Here is a 16,372-nt window from a genome sequence, read left to right as displayed (position 1 = left end):
ACAAGGGAAGTTCCCTGAGGGGTGGGGTTTGATGCCCCAGTGGAGGTGGGTTGGGAGTGAGTGGGAGGTGAGGACTGGGAGCATGGCCACTCATTCCAGGGTCTTTGCTTTAAAGGGAGGAAGGATTTGGATTGAAAGCTAGAGGGGCACTTAGATATTTACGTGCTGAATCGTAGAAACCTGGAGAATGTCTACATTTTACACAGAGGCTGAGGCGTGGGAGAAAAGCCAGGCAGGATGCATCACAGACACGGGAAATGACCAGAGCTCGGTGTGTTGAACCCTTCCTGATGCAGGCCCAGTACTGAGCACTGTGCCTGGAGCATCTCATTGAAGCCTCCCAACTGCCCCATGAGACAGGTTCTATTATGACACCCATTTTACAGAGGAGGAGACTGAGGCCAGAGATGACAAATGACTTCCCCACAGTCACACAGCTTGTAAGGAACTAAGTCAGGATTCCAACCAGAGTACCCTTCCCTTCCCACTTCTCTATAAACTGGCTCAATTACTTGAACAAAATCCCAGGGGGGGGTTAAGGCTCTGAGCACCGACAAGAGCATTTTGTGTGCAGGGCCAATGAAGCACAGGGCTAGGGACGAGAGGGAATGTTTGGAGACATTTCTGGTTTCTGCTCCCAGGGCCCAGAGCTGCCCTGACCCAGAGCTACAGGCTCAGGCTATTGCTTATGCTAAGCCCCCTTTCCATCAGAGACTGGACTACTGATTGTCTTCCTGGCTCTGGTCTGGCAGTGTCCATCAGTCCCAGTCCCAGCAGGAAACAGAAGGCACACTCCATGGAGTTTTGAGCAGTCATAACCAGAATTAAGGACCAGCAGGAGAGGGCAGCTGCTAGTGCCTCTAGGGCTGCAGAGGCCAGGCGAGGAGAGCATTCTGAGAGCCCAGTGGGTGCTGAGCAGGAATGAGGTGCCCACAGGGGCTGTGGTCACACAGGGCCCAGCAGGGAGTGTGTGGGGGAAGAGCTTGCTGTCTTCCTGTTCTTGGTTTCCACAGCATAGCCTCCCCTTGGCTGAACCCAACAGGAAGCCAGAGGGCAGGGAGCTGGGGACGAGGTTCTTGCTGGGCAGAGAAGAGCAAAGAAGGGACCCAAAGCACAGGGCGTCTATGGAGATGAACAGCTCAGAGAGTCTGTAACTTTTCTCACTACTTGCTCCCCAGTCTGCAGGCAAGGAGTGGAGCTGAGCGTCTCCCCTCCACCCCCCAGCCCCTTGACACCCATGTGTGGAGAGGGCATCAGCCAGGGCAGAGGAGGGGGCAGGCTTTGGGGACCCTGGGAAAGCAGGCCGACAGAGGATGATGATTTAAAGTAATCTGTAGGTTTGTGAGCATGGAAGTGGAGAGGGAGAAGCAGTGAATTAGGAATATTGAGTTGGGATATTGAACATACCATGGACTGCCAGAAGAATGAACAGATGTGTCTTGGAGGAAATACAGCCAGAATGTTCCTTAGAAGCAAGGATGGCCAGACTTCATCTTGCTTACTTTGGACATATTATCAAGAGGGGCCAATCCCTGGAGAAGGACATCAGGCTTGGTAAAGTAGAGGGTCACCAGAAAAGAGGAAGACCCTCAAGGAGATGGATCGACACAGTGGCTGCAGCAATAGGCTCAAACATGTCTACTATTGTGAAGATGGCACAGAACAGGGCAAGGTTTCATTCTATTATACATAGGATCATCATGCATTGAAGTCGAGTTGATGGTGCATAACAACAACAATGATCGTGCTCAACATGAACCAAATACGGATTATCCTATTTTTTCTCATTTTAATGTATCATTGTTTTTTCAGCTTACACCCTCTTCTTACCAGGTGTGTAAAATTCGAGGGTAGAAGTTGACAAGTCCCTGGTTCATCTAGGTACGGTCCCTAATAGATATGCTGGCCCACAGGAGACCTCTTGGGACTGGGAATTTCATCTCATTTCACTTCGTTTTTGAGATATAATCTAAAGGTCTTCTATTTTTTGGTTGGGAGTTGGGGTGGGGATGTTTAAAAATATTAGTGTGAGAAGGTCACTCAGATGTCTCACTATTGGAGATTATAAATCATTTGGAAATCTTTGGAGACAGTGCACTTGACAGAAGCTGTATCTGGCCAGGTACAAACTGAATGCTTAAGCACAAGCTCAAATGTCTCTTATGCTTGACTTTGATAGCAAAACGTCATATTTCACTCATGGGCTTCATGTATGAAAGCGGTGTCAGCATTCAGAAAACACAAGCCCAGTTAAAGGGAAGATAGCTATTCTTCATGAAAATAAAGCTTTCTTTTATTTATTAATTTATTTTTGCTATCTCAACCCACATTGAGGTCCGTCATCTCCCGATTTGTTTTTTTTAATTATTATTGTGATGAAAATATACACAACAAAACATACAGCAATTCAACAATTTCTGTATGTACAATTCAGTGACATTGGTTACATCCTTCAAATTGTGCCACCTGTCTGGATATCTATTTCCAAATTGTTCCACCATCAAGAACATACATTCAATGCCTCCTAAGCAAAAACTCCCTCTTTCCTGCTCCATCTCACCCCTGGTAAGCACTAACAATTTTTGGTTTCTATATATTTGCATATATTTAAAAAATTTGCATAAGGATCCCTGGTGGCGCAGTGGTTAAAGTGCCGACTGCTAACCAAAAGGTCAGTGGTTCCAAACAACCAGCAGCTCCGCGGGAGAAAGATGTGACAGTCTGCTTCCATTAGAGGTTTACAACCTTGGAAACCCTATGGGGCCACTATGAGTTGGCATCAACTTGACACCAGTGGTTATATATTTGCTTAAAGAGCTCTGCTAACTAAAAAGTTGGTAGTTCAAACCTACCCTTTGGCTCTTCTGGAGAAAGACCTAGCTATCTGCTTCTGTAAACTATAGCCTAGAAAACCCTATGGGGCAGTTCTACGCTGTCACATAGGATTTCTATGAGTTGGAATTGTCTCAACAGCAGCCAACAACGACAAATGTTTACTTATTTGGTATACGAGAGATCATACAGTGTTCATCTTTTTGTAACTTATTTCGCTCAGCATAATCTTTCCCAGGTTCATCCACGTTGTGGCACGCATCAATACTTCATTCTTCTATGCGTAATACTCCATTTATGTAAACACCACATTTTGTTTATCCATCTGTTATCTGATGGACATTTCTGTTGTTTCCACCTTTTGGTGGTTGTGAATAGTGCTGCGATGAACATTGGCGAAGGTACCCTGATTCTTAGAGTCATTAATCAAGCTGTCAGCAAAAACCTATTGAGAACTTCTTGGTCTCAGGTTAGAACAACTGCAGACAGTGCTAAGACAATAACGAATCTGGTGCTGAATTTACAGCACATTTTTTTTTTATGGTCTAACTGGAGAGACGAAAATACTTAATTAAAAACAAACAAACAAAGGCTCCTTTTTCCTACAGACAAGAAAAATCTACGGGAGAAAGACCCTTCTTGGAGAGCATCAGATATTTGGGCAGCAGGGTTGGTCATTTTTATCTCTTAAGGAGAACGCCGAGTGTTGCCCATCTTCTCTTTTCAGATGCCGCATTTTGCCCGCATGTAATTGAAAATTAGGCCATTCCTGTTCCTGTGACTCCACAGTAAAGAAGTCATCAATCTCAGGCTTACAATTCACTGCAAAATGCAAAAAGAGACAGCTTAGCACAGGGGGAGGGTAAGCAGTAAGCACAGTTTGCAACCTTGAAAGCATCTTGGAATGAAATCATACTTGGAAAGCTGGAAACTAGAGGAAAAAATGGTCCAAGTTTGTTGTAAAAACCCTTATGTATCTGGAAAGTCTTTAGGAATATTTTATCAAAGGATCCGTCCCCAGTGGTGTTATTTTAGGGATCCATTTGTTACCAGCTGACTGACACTTCTGTTTAGCATTTCACTGACTTTGAAAATCACAGCACCCAAATTACAGTCTCTAACTAAAGAAGGGAGCAGGTCTGGGAACGGAGCCTGATTAATATATTCATGTCATTACCCACCTCTTTTTTGCCTGAGATGATGGGTGAAAATATTGCAGGCATTTTATTCACTTTGAAAGAAAGGAAAAGGAAAGTGGGGGTGTAGTGGTTCCAGGGTAAGCCAACTCTTCATCTTCATCATCCTCCTGGTCATCTACTCAGGTAGCAGGTCACTGGACACTGGCCTGCTCATGAGAGATGGCTTGTGAACTTGGTTGGTCAGCTTTGGATGGAAGCACCATGGTGTCAGAGGTCCCGTGTTTCTTCCCACTGATGGCAAGAGCATCCCTCCACCCAGTGGGCCCATCCTGGTGTGCTTTTGTGAAGGCTGATGTCTATTCATGATGCAAGGGGGCTTCTTAGGAGCCAGTCCCTACTAAAAGCAGATAAAGAAGGACCTATTCCCAGAAGGGGATTTACCCACATGATGTATCTTCAGAAGGGACTCTTTTACCCAAATAACTCTATAGTTGACCCAATTCAGTGCTGATGTCCATGATCATTCTTTTTCGCTTGAGGCAATGTGTTCTTCTAAAGACCTCCATGATGCCCACCATTCAAAGACAGTCTGACCCAGGACATGACTTCCGTGTTGGGTCTGCAGGACCCATTTAGATTCAGGTGTTTCTGGTTGGTTAAGCTTCCCAAATTAGGATCTTAAGTAACTACCTATGATACCTCAATGAGGTTAAAATTATAACCAGATGCTCTAGGAAATTACAATGTGAAGCAAATATTTTGTATCTTTTAGTAATCTAGCCACAGTTATTATCTTCTGTTTTCAACCAGTGTTTCCCAATGTATGGGGATCCACTTCCACCACCATCATCAGTATCACTGTCAGCACCATCACCATCACCGTCACCGTCACCGTCACCATCACTATCACCATCACCATCACCGCCTCCGCCATCAACTTCTTCATCACCTGAGCCCTCAGAACTTCCATCCTCTTGGGCACAGATGCTGGCTCAAGGATGGACAAATGACTCAGTCAGAAATAACGAGACTCAATTCTTTCATTGAAAACATGGGGTAGAAAAGTCATGTTTCCGTTGGAGTTGCTGAGGGTGGAGACTTGGATCTGTCAGGAGGCAGGCCAAGAGAGGCTGCCCAAGAATGGGGCCGACAGAAGGGAAGGCAGAGCCAAGGATGAGGAGAGATGCTGCTTGTACTGTTACTTGAGTACCTGGATTTAGCAAATGATATAAGCTAGAAGGAGACCTGGTGGTACAGTGGTTAAGAGCTATGGCCATTCACCAGAAGGTCAGCAGTTCAAATCCACCAGCCGCTCCTTGGAAACCCTATGGGGTAGTTCTGTTCTGTCCTATAGGGTTACTATGAGTCAGAATCAATGGCAACAAGTTTGTTTTTGGTTTATGTTAGAAAACCACCACCTCTCTGTCAGTTTGTTGTATCATGGTGGCTTGTAAGTTGCTGTCATGCTGGAAGCTATACTACTGGTATTTCAAATACCAATATGGACTCCCATCGTGGACAGGTTTTAGCAGAACTTCCAGCCTAAGACAGTCTAAGCCTGGTGATCTACTTCTGAAAATTAGCTAAAGAAAACCTTATGGATTACGACAGAATATTATCCCATATAGTGCTGGAAGATGAGCCCCTTAGGTTGGAAGGCACTATGCAATAGCCACAACGATGGACTCAAACATACCGATGACTATGAAGATGGTGCAGTACCAGACGATGTTTTGTTCTGTTATACATGAGGTCGTCATGAGTCAGAGCTGACTGAATGGCAAGTAACAACAACAAACTAGTAAATCTCCATTTTGGAAGCCATTTAATTTGGTTTCCCTTACTTGCAATCTACAGAGTCCTGATTAATACAGAAAACAACCTAGAACAGATCTGAGATGCGCTGGTCTATTGTTTGGGAACTTCATCTATCAGATCCCACAGAGACCATCCTCCCGGATAAAAACAAAATATTGCCTTTTAATTGTAGCCGATGTAGACTTTCATCTTTTTTTTTTTTTTTTTAATTGTGCATCGGGTGAAAGCTTACTGAGCTAATTAAATTCTCATTTGACAGTTTGTATATAAAATGTGCTCCCTTGTACCCTCCCATACCTCTTGGCATACCTATCTACCTAAGTATCCATTCATAAATTATTGTTTGTTAATACTATTGTTGCAGGATTGTCTATGCTATAGTAATTACCATAGTTGCCCTTTATGCTTGCATTCCTCTCAGTGCCCTTGGTTACATGTACTGACTTCTCCCATATTGTGTATTACCTTTCACTCCACAAATATCAGCATGTGTCTATTTGGTAATTTTCCTTTCCTTCCCCTCCCATCCATGGTAACTATCAAAGAATGTTTTTTCTTTCCTTTTTTTTTTCTGTGTGTAAATCTTTTATTTTTACTTTATAATAGTGGTCTCATACAATATTTGTCCTTGTGTGATTGACTTACATTTTACTCAGCATAATGTCCTCCAAATTCATCCATTTTTTGAGGTGTTTTGCGGATTCAATATTGTTCTTTATCATTGCACAGTATTCCATTGTGTGTATGTACCACATGTTGTTAATACAGTCATCTGTTGATGGGCACTTAGGTTCCTATCCTTTTACTACTGCGAATAGAGCTTCAATGAACGTGGGTGTGCATATGTCTATTTGTGTCATGGCTCTTATTTCTTTACGGTATATAACTGAGAGTGGGATTGCTGGATCACATGGTATTTCTAACTTTTTGAGGAAGCACCATACCATTTTCCATAGCAGTTATACCATTTTATCTTCCCACCAGCAGTGTAAAAGAGTTCCAATCTTCCCACAACCTCTCCAACATTCGTCATTTTCTTTTTTTTCTGTTAGTACCAGTAATGTGGGGGTGAGATGGTAACTCATTGTAGTTTTGATTTGCATGTTTCTTAATGGCTAGTGATAGTGAGCATTTCCTCATGTGTCTGTTAGCTGCCTGAATGTCTTCTTTGGTGAAGCGTCTGTTCATATCCTTTGTCCATTTTTTAATTGGACTATTAGTCTTTTTGTTATTGAGGTGTTGAAGTATTTTATACATTTTAGAGATTAGATCCTTGTTGAATATGTTGTAGTCAAATTTTTTTTTTTTTTTACCAATCTGTAGGTTCTCTTTTTACTCTTTTTGAGAAGTCTTTTGTTGAGCATAAGTGTTTAATTTTTAGGAGGTCCCATTTGTTTAGTTCATCTTCTGCCGTGTGTGCATTTTTAGTTATGTTTGGTATTCTATTTATGTCACATATTAGGACCCCCAGCATTGTCTCTGTTTTTTCCTACATGACCTTTACAGTTTTAAGTTTTATACTTAGGTTTTTGGTACTCTTTGAGTTAGTTTTTGTGTATGGTGTGAGGTATGGGTTCTGTTTCATTTTTTTCCAGATGGATGTCCAGTTTTGCCAGCATCGTTTGTTGAAGAGACTGTCTCTTCCCCCATTTAATGGACTTTGGCTCTTTGTCAAAGATCAGCTGTCCATAGATGGATTTATGCCTGGATTCTCAATAAAGTTCCACTGGTCTATGTGTCTGTTGTTGTACCAGTACCAGGTTGTTTTGATTACCATGTATGTATAGTAGGTCAGGCTTTTATCTGAATGTTACTCTAACTTCTACAGGACCCAGGTTGGATCATGGAGTGCTGGGTGACCCCGAGGCTACGTGAACCCAGTAACGACCTCCTGTGAACACAGAGGAATGTTGTGACTTCACAGGCTGACCCAAGCTGAGATTCCTCAGCCTCTTTGTCATTTATCTTTCTCTAAAAGACAAACAAATACAACATGCATAGTTGTTAATGTTTGGCAGAAAGAAAAAATACATAAAACGAAAAACTATCTTCAAATTTTGGAAACTTCAAATGTATGTTGTTTGTATTTTCTTTTTGTTGTCTACATGTTTCCTTCTCAACCATTTGAAGCTCAACATGTTAGCTTTAGTCTCACTTTTTCTTCTTAAACATTGGCTTTTAATTCCCGGATGGCCCTACTGCCTACTAAAGACATTTGAACACTATGCCTTCAAGGTTTGCAATGATTTCTAAAAAATATGTTGGTTTTGGCAAGATTCGGAATCTGTAAACACATTCTGTTATGCATTCTCTTCCTTACTGTTTACAGATTTTCCTAAAAACCGGTGGTTTTCCTACTATTTTAGAGTTGTGTTCAAGCCCTTTCTTACTCTCCTGATTGTTGGCTCCATAAAAAACAAAAGTCTGTTTCAAAGGAAAGTATAATTTATACCTGCTTTCCCAATGGCCCTTAAATGAGTGAATTCCATCGATCCAAAGATCTGCTATTAGTGCCTGTAATCTACTTTTCTCTAAAAGCAGAAAAATGGATCTCGAGAAAACATATTACTATGGATATATTTTAAGGAAGAAAAAAAGACCTTTTCACATGATTGCATCATTCAAACCAGGAGTTTTCTTCAGTTGAAGTTTCAAGGACCAGGATTGTAATGCGGTTGTGACACACAGATGTTGTTGTCGTTGGGTGCTGTCGAGTTGATTCTGACTTAGAGTCCTGTGTGACAGAGTAGAACTGCCTCATAGGGTTTTCTTGGCTGCAATCTTTACGGGAGCAGATCGCATGTCCTTCTCGCTTGGAGCTGCTGGGTGGGTCCGAACTACCAAAACCCTTTGGTTAGCAGCTCAGCACTTAACCTTAATGCCACCAGGGCTCCTTGAAGCAAAGATAAGGCAGGATATTGGCAAAGGAGCAAAGTGACTTCATCACCGAAGCTGGGATTTTGCCTGCAGCAAATAATGCTGACTCACTGCTTTGTGTAATTGTATATATGTGTAATAGTCAAAGAAGTCTTTGGTCTTAGTACATTATACATTCTTTTGGTTTTTAATTATTTTTACCCTGGGAAAATGTACAACTAATCCCACAGCAAGGAGGCCTGATATTCTTACATGCAGACCGACATTCATTTCTAGTTTGGGTCTGGTTGCATCTTGAGGCTCTCTTGCCTTGTTGCCGTGGTAAAGCAGGCCACCACCACCGGCTGTGGAGATTCTCTGTCTCTCTCTGTCTTTGGATTCTTCAGGCCTGAGCTGCCTGGGGAAACTCTGGTGGTGTAGTGGTTAAGAGTTTGGCTGCTAGCCAAAAGACGGGCAGTTCAAATCTACCAGGTGCTCTTTGGAAACCCTATGCGGTAGTTCTACTCTGTCTTATAGGATCACTGTGAGTCAGAATCTACTCGATGGCAATGGATTTTTGTTTTGTTTGGGGGTAGTGGGGGCAGTGGGGATGGTGGGGGTGGGAACTGGCAGGGTTCATGTATGTGGGCGCTAAGTACACATTCTGCTCTGTCCCGGCCACCTGACCCTGGGAAAGTTCTCACCTCCCTGGCTTTCCTTCCTTCTAGGCATGGGTTCCAGAGAGGCCGAATCAGTCCTGTGTACAGACCCCTTCACAGGCGCAGAGTGAGGCTGCGAAGTCTTAGTCGTTATTCCTTTGGTGATTGTTAGAGCCAAAGGGAGAGTTTCTGGTGATGACTTGAGAAAGTTACCAATGTCCCAAAAGGGGAAATGCAAAGACAAAGGCTGGGTGCCTATGAGGATGTTTGTTTGCCCAACACCCAACAGCATGGAGTGTGGCTGTCTCAAAACAGACACACGCAGGACTGGCCAGATGCGGAAAGCCCCCTTTCGCCTGCCTTATCTTTTTTTTTTTTTTTTAATCTCTTTGTTTTCCTCCCTCGCTCCCTATCTCCTTTCCACCTGCCTTTCTTCTGTCCTGCTTTTTCTTCCTCTCCCAGCCTCACTGCCTTCCTTTATCTCCCTCTCTTTTATTGTTTTGCTTACTTTTTCCTTTCTTCTTTCTTCATTATCATTCTCCTTCCCTACCTCTTGCCTTCCTTCTTTCTTCCTCCCTTTTCTCCCTCCCTCCCTCCTCCCATCCATCCTTCCTTCCTTCCCACTTAAAAAAATGACCCAGTATGTGAACAGGGCACCGTGTCTTCCTAGAAGTAGTACAGTCACATTAGTGAGAAACATGTCCTTGATTAAGCTGAGGATCTGAAATCTTGACATTTTTTCTGCTGTTAGAATTATTTCCCAGCTTATAGCCTGGGCTTATGGAAGAGACTGGGCTAAGAATGCAGCCTTGTTCACATCCTAACGACAGCGTTGGAATCTTCTGTCAGGATGCTGTGGTATCACAATTCTTCATCTTGTGGTTTCGGGTGTTGCAAAGGACTGTGAGCAGTGAAACCCTCTTTGAAGGATCGCTCAGTTCCTCACAGTTTCCATCATAAATCTGGGCTTGGCTCTGCTGAGCAGCCCCCAGACGTGGCCTCAGCGCTCCTCCACAGTTTGCTCTAGTCTAGCTCAGACCACGTGGTGACCAGCCCAGGTCTTTCTCGGGCACTTCCTGCGTCAGATGTCAGATGTGGGAGGAAGCCCCCAGCAGCTCAGCAGTCAGAGCCTCTCAGGTTTCAGATCTGGTAACTTTTCAGCAAAGCTACAAAGACCCAGTGTCCCTGTCTCAGTAAACGGAATCACCACTGGCCTGTTGCTCACGTCATAGCCCTCATATTCCCCTCGGGCCTTCCCTTTCCCCTCAGCCTGCATCGCATCCCCTGAGTTCACACTCCATCTCCAGTTTCCAGTCTGACCCCAGCTCTCCATCTCCCCTGCTATCGCATCTGAGCCTCGTCTTCACTAGGATCACCACACTAACCCCCTGACGGGTCCTCCAGCTTCCTCTCCTAAACAAAAAAAAAACCAAACCCGTTGCTGTCAAGTCGATTCTGACTCATAGCAACCTTATAAGACAGAGTAGAACTACCCCTTAGGATTTCCCAAGGAGTGGCTGGTGAATTCAAACTGCTGATCTTTTGGATGGCAGTCGAGCTCTTAACCACTATGCCACCAGGGCTCCCTTCCTTTCCCAGACCCCCTGAAATCCACTCTCCGCACATACCCAGAGCGAGCTCCTTAAATACACGTGAGATTGTGTACCCACAGAGTGAATATTCTAGTGACTTCCACTGCACTTGGAAGAGAGGAGACTCCATCTCCGCAATACATCTCACAGGCCGGCACCATTCCTGTGGTTCCCCCAAATCTTCTTCTACCACCAGCCCCCTCACTGCCTTTTCTCCAGCTACACTGGCTTCCTGGCTGCTGTTCCGAAACCCCAAGCTCTTCCTTCCTCAGGGCCTTTGCACCTGCTGTTCCCTCCTCCTGCAATGCTCTTCCCACAGCTCTCTCATTCTCTAGCTCAGCTCCCTGATAGGCATTCTCCCCATGTGTCTGTGTTGAAATTTTTCCCTTCTTACGACGACACAAACCCTATTAGATTAGGGCCTAGTCTAATCCAGTATGACCTTAACTAATTACATCTGCAAAGACCCTGTTTCCAATTCAAATCACATTCAGAGGTACTGGGAGTCAAGAATGCAACATACACTTTTGGGGGACACAGTTCAACCCACAACACCTCCCAAATGAACACTCCGGCCATCCACAGATGGGGTCTGTATCTAACAGCAAGGTGAGGAGGAGTGTCTGGCCACAGTGTGACATGTTTGAGTGTGATGTGGACCTCTGCCATTTGTCTGCCTAGCAAAGATTGTCTTTTCTTCAAGTACCAGTGCCTCTGCTTTCCTCCAGGGAGTGCCCTACTTCTGAAAAACTCAAACCTTTGAGCTCTTGACCCAGTCTTCACATGGGTGGATTTTTCTCCTTCTTTAGAGTGCAACTCAAATGGCCCCACCCACAAAGGGGCTTTCCTGAGGCCTCTCTCTGGAACTGACTCTCTTCACAGCGTGCTTGATTGTGTGGTCTCTGTCCACATGCTGGAGGGTGAGCCCCATGAGGGCAGGGCTTTTTCTCTTTTGTTCTCTTCTGTAACCTCGGGTCCTAGAACCAGCCTGACTCCTAGTAGGTGCCCAATTAATACTGCTGAACTTGTTTAAAAAATGGGTCCAGACTTGGTGTTCATTTTGTGTTCAGCAGGACTTTGAACCAGTTTGAAGCCCTGGTATTCAGTCATCAAATCTTGTTGGCCACCTCCTATGCACTAAGCACTCTGCCAGGCAGTGGTGAAGAAAAGCAAACACAGTCCCTGATCTCAAGGAGCTCATGGATTAGTAGGGGAGAGATACAGTGAGCATTACAACTAAGGACATGACGAGGCAGGTGGTGGTAAACACCTGGAAGAAAAATACGGCAGAGGGGTGAGACACAGAGGCAGGAGTGGTGCTGTTTAAAACAGGCTGTCCACAAGGGAAAGATTAGTCCAAAAGACTAATGGACCACAACTACCACAATCTCCACCAACATGGGTCCAGAACAACTAGGTGGTGCCCAGCTACCACCACTGACTGCTCTGACAGGGATTACAATACAGGGTCCTGGACACAGGGGGAGGAATATGTAGAACACAATTCAAATTCACACACACACACAAAAAGACCAGACTTGCTGGTCTGACAGAGACTGGAGGAACCCCAAGAGCCTGGCCACCAGATACCATTTAACTTAGTACTGAAGTCACTCCCAAGGTTCACCCTTCAGCCAAAGATTAGAAAGGTCTATGTGGCAAACGATAACACACATGAGGAACGTGCTTCGTAGTTCAATCACGTATACTAGACTAAATGGGCCTGGCAGCCTAAATGCAAGGACTAGAGGGCAGGAAGGGACAGGAAAACTGATGAATGGAAACAGGGAACCCAAGGTGGGGAAGTGGAGAGTGTTGACACGTCGGGGAGTTGGCAACTGATGTCACAAAACAATTTGTGTATAAACTGTTTAATGAGAAGCTAATTTGCTATGTATACTTTCATCGGAAGCACAATGAAAAAAACAACAACAACAAAAAAAACCCAGGCTGTCCAGGGATGGCCTTTTTTGGGACAGTGACGCTGGGGCAAGGAACCTGCAGGAACTGAGGGGCCTGTGGATGCCTGGAGAAGAATGTTCAAGGCCAAGGGAACATCGAGGCAAGGCCTGGAGAAGGAGAGGGCCCATGTCTGCCAGGCAGCGAGAGGCCAGTGGATGTCTGGGGAAAAACATTTAAGGATCGTGTGTGGACACAGCCTGAGGGCAGAGGGAGCAGCAGCTGAGCTCTCAAAGGCCACTGTGGGAACCAGGTTAGATGGAGGGGTGGGGCCGGGCAGGTAGCAGGGAGGGTCAGAGATGCCCAGCTTGGGACTTGGACTTGAAGGTTGGGCTTGCGGGATTTGTTGATGAATACAGGTGGTCTGAGAAAAAGAGTAAAAATCAAGGAGGACTCCATGGGTTGGCCTGAGCAGCTGGGAGAAGGGCGTGCCAAGGGCTGGAGGAGGGGTCACAGGACAGCAGGCCTAGGGGAGGGAGAGGCTGAGACTGGGCAGAGCAACCTGAAAAGAACTAGGAGGCCCACCTGACCACCCTGGGCTCAAGATCTTCCTTTATTTTAGCTGCAGGGATGATCAGTTGTGAGCAAGGAAGCAAGGAAACCCAGCCCAACTTTGCACTTGAATCTCTGAGGGAAAAAGGTCAATGTCACAGTGGAGTCCGCTCTGATGTTGGCTTCAAGCCAAGGCCCTTAATAGTCAATGAGAAATCTGCATTGATAAAATTTTCATTAAAGAAACATTATCCCTTTCACTCCCCTTGTTATTCTGTGGCTTTGAGTATCAGGCTAATTTGGGTTTGATTACCCCAATGATCTGAAGATAGGAGCATTATTAAAAATTTAGATGAGCAGTGATAGGGCCGTGCCTCCCTCCTTCAAGAGGAGCTATGCTAATGATGGTGACTGTTAGCGGCTGAGGTGGCAATTAGAGAATTATCTGTAGTCGGAAGGTGATTCGACCCCTCTGCCTTCAAAGGAAATTAGCTGCTTGGCTTACAGGGAACACAGATTTAATTGATCAAATGCATTAAAAGAAAATGCCAATCCTAGACCCCGATGTCACAACTAACTGGCTGTGCTGGTACGTGTCCTGAGCAGGTTCCCTCCCTGTTTATACCTCACTCTTGCCCCCTCTATAAATGAGGAGGACTGGGCCAGGACAGATGCTGAAAATTGGTGACTTGGGGGCTGAAATGAGCTTAAAGAGTGAATATAGCCTGCTAATTTATTTTGTTGTTGTTTGTTTAATGTACATTTTATTTCCTGGCACTTATGATCTTGGTGTCTACATGCTTCATGCATGTTAACTTTTCTAATTCTCCTAACTACCTGACAAGACAGGTACTCTATCATTCCCACTTTGTAGATGGGGAAAATCTGGCCAAGGGAGGTTAAGTAATTTATTCTGGGTCACCTACTAGTCAAGGGTGAAGGCAGGATTTGAATCCAGGTGATCTGGCTCCAGAGGCCATGCTCTAAACCCCTGTGCCAAATTGCTGTTCATTTCTTCTTTTTTTGGAAGCACAGTGTTTAAAAAATAATTAATTGTAAGAATTTTTTAAAAATATGCATTTTTATATACACAACAAAAACAAAATCCCAATTGCCGTCAAGTTGATTCCAACTCAGGGCAACCCCGTGGGTGTCAGAGTAGAACTGTGCTCCACAGGGTTTTCAGTGGCTGAGTTTTTGGAAGTAGATCACCAGGCCTTTCTTTTCAGGTAACTCTGAGTAGACGCGAACCTTCAACCACTAGGTTAGCAGCGAAGTGTGTGTCTTAGTCATCTAGTGCTGCTATAACAAAAATGCCACAACTGCATGGCTTTAACAAAGAGAAATTTATTTCTTCACAGTAAAGTAGGCTAAAAGTCCAAATTTAGGGTGTCAGCTCCAGGGAAGTCTTTCTCTCTGCCGGCCTTCTCATCAGTCTTCTCCCCCAACTAGGAGCTTCTCAGCGCAGGGACCCAGGGTCCAAAGGATGCACTCTGCTCCCAGTACTGCTTTCTTGGTGGTATGAGGTTCCCAACTCTCTGCTTGCTTCCTTTGCCTTTTATCTCTTGTAAGATAAAAGGTGGTGCAGGCCACACACCAGGGAAACTCCCTTTGCATTGGATTGGGGATGTGACGTTAGTAAAGGTGTTACAATCCCACCCTAATCCTCTTTAGCATAAAATTACAATCACAAAATGGAGGACAATCACACAATACTGGGAATCTTGGCCCAGGCAAATTGATACACACATTTTTGGGGGGACATAATTCAATCCATGATAGCGTGTTAACCCTTTGCACCTGCCAGGGATACTCCATTCCCGTATAAAACATAGTTTACATGTTAAAACAATCGAGCTCTGTCAATAGTGGTTAAGAGCTTGGCTGCTGACCTAAAGGTCAGCAGTTCAAATCCACCAGCTGCTGCTTGGAAACCCCATGGGGCAGTTCTACTCTGTCATATAGGGTTGCTATGAGTCAAAACTGACTTGAAGGCACCTAACAGCAATGGTCAGTCCACTCTCCCACCTTGCCACAAGCTACCAGTACCAGCATCCCCTTTAGATGGAACATGCTTTTCCTTTCTACCTCAGTCCCATCCATCCCAGAGCCTCCCCACCTCTGGCTGTGTGTCACTTGTCATTTATCATTGAATTTACCCTTTTAATGATGCTTGGACCGCCTCACTCTGACTTGCCTGTCTGGTACTGGTGGGCATTTGAGTTTGTAACCTCTGAACTCAATGCTCTCTTACTCAGTATGTAGTATGTATTGCTAGAATATAATTTTTTGTTTCATGAGAAAGAGCAGCTAAAGCAATTTATCATTTATCTAGTTAGGAGACATGGCAAATCTCTCCAACCTCAGCTTTCTAGGGGAGTATGACCTGTCCCCAGGCCTGTCTGATAGTTTGTCATACTGTGGTGGCTTGTGTGTTGCTGTGATGCTGGAAGCCATGCCTCCAGTATTTCAGATACCACCAGGATCATGCATGTGGGCAGGCTTCAGAGAGGCTTCTTGACTAAGACTAGGAAGAAAGGCCTGGCTATTTACTTCCAAAAATCAGCCAACCAAAACCCTATGAATCAACACAAAATATTGTCCAATATAGTGCTGGATGATGATCCACCTAGGCTGGAAGGCACTACAGAATGTCTGCAACAATAGACTTAAACGTCTTCAATTAAGTCTAACTAAAATTAGACTTAATCATGGAGATGGCTCAGGGCCAGGCAATGTTTCTGGTAGGACATTAAATGGTATTAAAGAGCTCTAAGTTTCTTTAAGAAAAAAAAAAACCCAAACCCACAGCCATTGAGTTGATTCCGACTCATAGCAACCCCAGAGGGTTTCCAAGGCTGTAAATCTCTATAGAAGCAGATTGCCACATGTTTCTCCCGTGGAACCACTGGTGGTTTTGAACCACCAACCTTTTGGTTAGCGGTCAATCTGTTTAACCACTGTGCCACCAGGGCTCCTCAGGATTGGAGGAGCGGATGTTATGCAGATGACACAACCTTGTTTG

The sequence above is a fragment of the Elephas maximus genome, chromosome 25 (assembly GCF_024166365.1).
Source record: "Elephas maximus indicus isolate mEleMax1 chromosome 25, mEleMax1 primary haplotype, whole genome shotgun sequence".
NCBI classification, from domain to species: domain Eukaryota; kingdom Metazoa; phylum Chordata; class Mammalia; order Proboscidea; family Elephantidae; genus Elephas; species Elephas maximus.
The sequence above is the reverse complement of the archived record's forward strand: the minus strand, read 5'-3'. Positions refer to the sequence as shown.